The following is a 6,672-nucleotide window of genomic DNA, read 5'->3' as shown; positions in this document are numbered from 1 at the left end:
TTGTAGTAAATGAGAAAACTTGAAGAAAGGATTTTTTTTTTAAATGGATAAACCTGGTTTTACAGCTTGCTGCATATTTCACTTGTATGCAAGTTGCATCAAATTTCATTAAATTGAACAAAACTTAAAGACACAACAGGTAAAAGTTATCGAAAGTCAGTGACAATAAAAAGGAATAAAACAAACAACATAGTGTAACAATTACAAATAGTATATGAAAATGTACGAATGTATGTTTCTCCAATCACAATCCAACTCTTTGACAATTGATACAATGCATAGATGAAATGTGAAAACAATTAGGTTGACAAGAATATAACACTTGAAAATTTAATGACATTTGAGCTTGAATATTTATTTGAAAACAATGAAGAAAAAAAATCCCTAATCATTTAGAAAATACTTTTATTGCTGTTCTTCATTTTGCAATTTGCTCATTTTTGCTAAGATCCTTCACAAAAAGGGAAAAGTCCACCTCAATGTTCAAACGACTGGTTATTGTACCTGTTGTGATGTGTTGAAACCGTCAAACTTCTAAATTTCCAATACAGCCTTTGCGCATGTTTAAATTTCAAAATTGTTTATAGAAATAACAGACAATATATAAAACAAAATTGAGATCAGTCACCACAGGTTCGTGTGTCTGCATTAATGATAGCCAATACTTCTTGTGTGATAACTGATGTTTCATTTTCCGATTTAGAAATTATTATATCATTATACTTGGAGTTTATCTCTAGTTAATTACGAGTGGAGTAACCGACAATGTGTTGTGGTACGAGAAATCATCACACGTAACCTTCTTTTTCCCATCCAACATTGCTGACGGCATTTCCAAAGACACAGAAGCTGGATCCTTTTTTTTGCCAGTCATTTGCCCAATCTTAAATTGTTCGTTTTAAATTTGTTTTTGGTCTGTGGAAAAGGTGACATGAGCCTCCTTTAATTTAAGAGACCACCCTTTCATCAGTTTCTTTGTGTTTGTTGTTTCCTTAGCATTCAAACACAAGTTGAAACAATGACCAACAGCCTGGGTAACACCTTCAGTGCATATAAGTTTTTGTATATGTCACTGGTAGATTCACATTTCAGTTGGAAGTTCTCATATTGTTTGGGTTGTATTTTCATATCTCTATATATCGCTATTCTCTTATGTTGTTGTAATCTTTAGGTTCATGATGAAAGTTTGACGTAGATTTGTCACTTTGCTCATTGGAATAGTCAATCCTAAAAATAGCAAGGAAGGAAGATCAAATTAATATTCTGGAAATAGGAAGGTGACACGGAAACAATATCTCTCAACTACTTACTAACTATTTACAGCATAAAAAAATCGAATTTTCGATACGGATTAATTTTCAGTTTTAACTTCAAATTTTAAAGGTATTTTGATGTAACGGGGTTATTAACACAATTATTAGGAACTACATTTACATGAATATTTTTTACATTTCTTTTGTTCGATAATAGAATGACACTACGTTTCACCAACCACTGTTAGTGAACATGATCTTTTACTGTCGAATGGTTATTAATAGACGTTACATTTGATTGCTGTCAATCAAAAAGAAAAAAAGAAATGATTGTGATGTTTGCAAAAACTAAACAGAAATGGCTTCTGTTTTATTGGCAAAAAACAAGAACAGAGATTTAAAAAAAAGAATAATACAAAATTACGAATTAATTTAGTTTTTTATCAGCTGTCAATCATATTTATAACAAGTATTGTGGTTTATAAATATAATATTAATCATAATGAACATGAACTGTCTTCTCAGTGTTGTCAATTCAATTGTAAGAAGTCACAGAAATTTGTGAAAACTTGTGTTTACAAATTTTAATGTTAAACGTAATTGTGTATTTCAAAGTATATTTCCTGAACTGAGGCATATAAATATGATCCTATAATGTTACTCAACACCAACCTCCCTGGAAAACGTATCCACAGATAGAAGGTAAGGTTTCCTTTAATTTGTTTAATTCCTTAAAATATTTGAAACTTTATAAATTCATTTAATAACAGCAAGAAATAATAAAGCATCATAATTTAAAGTTTTTCTCTATTTTGATTGTTGAAAAATGCATGGATTTGTTTTAACACTATATTGTGTAATATGGTATTTAAATTTTTTTAAAATAGATTTTTTTTCTTCAGTTAGTAGAATGAATGTTGGGTAAACCTGTAACTAGAAAAATGTGTCGGGTTAACGCACATTTATTAAACATTAGATCTGTTGTACACCAGCTTCCAAAACATATATACAAATTTAAACGGCAATAAATATGACATATGATCTGAGTTACCTTTTACATCATGAATTACGCTAACTTTCAAGTGATACGACAATATCATATCAAGGAATAACAAGTCATGAATATATTTATCCATTAACAAGAACAAACAGCAATTGTTTGGATACGTACTAGGTGGTCTAAAATATGCCATTCAGCGTAGATAGGACAGAACTTTTTTCTGTTAAATTCTTACGATTTGCGCAAGGAGAATAACATATGATGGCAATATACGAATAGGACGATATCAAATCGTGTTGACAGATATTTTGGCTAGGAATAAAAGTAAATAGCTAATAGTTGTTTGTGTTTTGAAAAATTTGAGTCAGTCAGGTCAATTTTGACTTCTTGACTCAAAGATTTAATAAGGTTTGGTTTTGGATTTTTTGTCACATTTTCATAAAAGACTTAAATAGCTAATTTACCAAATTTCAATCATATTCTAGATTTCTTTTCTTACGAGTGAGACCCTAATAAAACAAATGGAATTATAAGAATAAAGACCGACTCCGCCTTTCTCGCCATTTTGGATTTTTTTTTATCTCGACAAGGAGCTCCATGACCTCCATAACCTATCAATATTTTTGGATAATTTTTTTCCTTAACTTATACTTTTCTAACTCACCTTAGTACAACCGTAAATCGAAATATGGGACCACATAAAACAAAAAAAAACTCAGTACTATCTAAACATGGCTTTTGTCACTGACTGTAAATCTGTTTATAAAGATACACATCATTGTCCAAATTAACGTTGATGTAAGCAAATACAATAGCTTTACATCGTTGTGGTTTTTATTTCTTCAGTTAAGATTAGTTTTTCTTCTGTTTACAGATAAAGATGAAGCTGCTGATCCTTTTAATCACCATAGCTGTTGCAGCTGCTAGTTATAGTAAAATCGGTAAAATATTTTTGAAATATAAAGTTTTAAAACAAACAAATCATATGATACGTCCCAACTTTTTCTCCTCATTAATTTGTATGCTATAGATGATACATTTTATGAATGGGGGTATCGTATTTAATCGTCGTCAGGTTAATGACAAGGCAATTTAGAACCGTTGAAAATACTTTCATTCAAATATTTTCAATTCAATATCGATAGCCTATAACTTTTACTTCAAAGAAAATTATCATTTTTATTATAATCATTCAAACAAGCTAAACACAGCGCTGTACTTCTTCCACGTGTTCGTGGATTTGTGATGATCATAAATAAACATTTATTCTATTGAAAGAATTAATTATTTTCCCCAAATGTCTTTTCAAACGACGAGATTATCAAAATATAATTTCTGAATTAATGTGTTTAAATAAAAGAATACCCGTATTGTTGCAATTTCTTTTGTTTATATTCGGAACTACAAAATGTGGTGAGGAAAAGATCTTTGATATTTGTAGCAAGAAATTAAAAGCATTTATTAGAAGATATTTGGATAGATGTCAATGAGACAGAAAATACAAAACAACCTTAAACCAGAAATTGCTTTTAAATAGATTACATTCACGAAGTAAACATTAACGCTCGCATAAACTGTAAAAACAAACTCCAATAATTAAATTGCTTATATGAATACCACCTTTTCCCGTTTTAAGATCATTTTCAAGTTATCAATTGCGAGTTGATAGAGCCTATCCAATTCTGACTATGATATGTAAACTGGAAGGGAAAGGAACACTGTTGATGCCATAACCAAAAATATCATTCAATCAAGACATCTTATTTTCAACAAGGACTAAATTCTTGATTATATTAACTGCTAAACTTCAACTTTTAAAAAGTTTTGCTAATATGTATATTATTACAAATATGCCGAGCTTTAAGGAAAATTCTAAACTTCTAAACCGAAAGGCCGTAATTATATGGCAAAATTAAAAGCTCAAACACATCAAACGAATGGACTAAGTTGAAGCCTGCAAGTTCATGTGGTCTCTAATACTCCAATCTGTCAGTGTTTGACCCAACATTTTAAAATCCCTTATAGTCTTTTTCGAAAATTGGTCAAACGTAAAATCCCCCCCCCCCCCCCCCCGCGTCCCCTTTTAACCTTGGTAACAACACTTGGAAAGTCAAGATCCCGATTTGGTCAAGTTAATCTTTTAATTAAATATAGGATTCAGAATGGGTTTTTTAGGCTGATTTTTTAGTTTATGTTTTATGTCATTCGTCTTTAACTCTTATAGCCAAAGATATTATCAGAATGCAATTTGTCTAAACGAATATTTGAGAACGTAACTATGTCCTTCTGTGATAAGTATTTGCACCCCAAAATACTGAACTCCAAGGAAAATTCAAAACGGAAAGTCGCTTCTCAAATGTCAAAACCAAAAAATCAAACGAGCGGACAACAATTATCATATTCACTTTGTACAGACATTGTCTCGTGTATAAAATCGTTTAAACCTGGTTTAAACCTAGCTGAACCTCTCATATGTATGCCATTATATTGATAACGATGAGTGAACCAAACAAACAGACTTAATGAGTGAAAATATAAGAAATAGAAATACAGCAGTCAACATTGTTATAATTTTAATCACTATAAACAAATATATAAGAAGAAAACATAATAAGGCATCTAGACCCATAACAACATACACATTCAAATTACATTTCAAATGCATATATTTGAAACAATTCGAGATAAGATTTGTCACTTAGACCTAAGATTACTTATTTCAAAAGAATCATCAATGATAAACTTATCTTAAACTTTGTAAAGGAAAAGGTTATGGAGGATATGGTGGCATGGGAGGTGGTGGATACGGCGGAATGGGCGGCATGGGATACGGCAGAATGATGTATGGAGGCATTAGATATGGATACGGCGGTATGGGATACGGAGGAATGGGTGGATACGGCGGTATGGGAGGATACGGAGGAATGGGTGGATACGGCGGAATGATAGGCGGATACGGTGGAATGATGGGTGGATACGGCGGTATGGGAGGAATGGGTGGATACGGTGGAATGGGAGGTTACGGAGGAATGGGCGGATACGGAGGAATGGGCGGATATGGTGGAATGATGGGCGGATATGGTGGAATGATGGGCGGATACGGAGGAATGGGTGGATACGGTAGAATGTCCCTTATTGGTGGCAAATATGGAGGATATTGGCCAGGTGGGAATAATTATTGGTGGACAAATAGAAAAATTGGAGGTGGCATTTGGCCACGCACTAAGAAAGGTATAGTAAGGTGTTATTTTCTCTTGCTGTAGTCTAATTGTAACTATGATTCATACGGCAGCAATATTACTTACCTTATTTATTTTCTACTTAATAAGACCGGGTTTTGTTTTAATTCGTTTTGATATAATTATATTTAACAAGGCTACCTTATTTACCGTTTTTCAATTTATATGTATATACTTAAATTTAACAAGGGAACCTCGTGTACCGTTTTTCAATTATAATAATTCTATTTAGCAAGGTTTGAAGGATAATTAAGTAAACAGAAGAAAAAAACACGCAAGAATAATGATGAGGTGTAATTTTAAAAAACTGCTCTTTTCACACAAAAAAAATCTAACGACAAAATTTATTGTTATTTATACTGATTTTTCCGAGTAATTTCGTCGAAATAAATGTCAAATAAATGAAACGAGCCGTTGTGTCGTACCATTAACATTTTTTTTATTTCGTTACTTGTCGTCGTTATTACAGTTTTTTTTTTATTGAATGTACACCCCTGAATTTCTTTAACAAGCAATATTGCTATTTTACAGTGAGTGTTTACTAGACCAGTCCATCTGGAATGACACAGACGATATGGAATTCCCTTTTATATATACATCTTATATACAAGTAGATATTAGTAAACTTTGCAGCACACCTAAATGATTTTGTTATTTCTTAACGTGTCGTCCTAGTATTTAGTTATAACGTTGTTAAATGGTAGACAAGTCGTAAAATTAGACCTGGTTAAACAGTAAACTATGAAATTGGTATTTGCTGTATGTAATACTTTGTTGCCAGACGTCAAACAATCGTTATAAGACATGCACTATTGAAAACTTCTTAATCCCTTGTTCTTTTAAAATATGGAAGAATTCTTCTCTTTGGTTATACTTAAAGTAATTTTAGCTGCGATATATGTCTACAAAAAAGTGCAGTTTTTAGATCATTCCACATAGAAGGGTGGATAGGACCTTTATCGGGACTCAGGGTCGGGTGCTTTTAAGCTCAGGATTTCGGGATTGACTTTTTCGGGATCCAGGAATTATTTTTTTTCAATTTCGGGACCTCGGGATTTCGTGTTTTAAGGCCGGGATTTCGGGATCTCGTGTTTTTAAGCCCAATATTTCGGAATCAGGACCCCTCCTATCCCCCTCACATAGTGATATTTCTACAAAATATATGTTAAGAACGTCTAAT

The 6,672-nt window shown here is 32.1% G+C and overlaps 1 long non-coding RNA gene across 1 annotated transcript; it reads left to right on the top strand.

Moving 5' to 3' along the window:
• Positions 1-1,861: 1,861 nt before the first annotated feature.
• Positions 1,862-5,127, top strand: LOC134705303 (uncharacterized). Its single transcript, XR_010105533.1, has 3 exons — positions 1,862-1,955; positions 3,128-3,194; positions 5,017-5,127. It is a non-coding gene; the product is annotated as an uncharacterized LOC134705303 (long non-coding RNA).
• Positions 5,128-6,672: the final 1,545 nt, after the last annotated feature.

Source organism: Mytilus trossulus, chromosome 2, assembly GCF_036588685.1.
Source record: "Mytilus trossulus isolate FHL-02 chromosome 2, PNRI_Mtr1.1.1.hap1, whole genome shotgun sequence".
Lineage (NCBI taxonomy): Eukaryota > Metazoa > Mollusca > Bivalvia > Mytilida > Mytilidae > Mytilus > Mytilus trossulus.
This window is presented reverse-complemented; position numbering and strand designations above follow the sequence as displayed.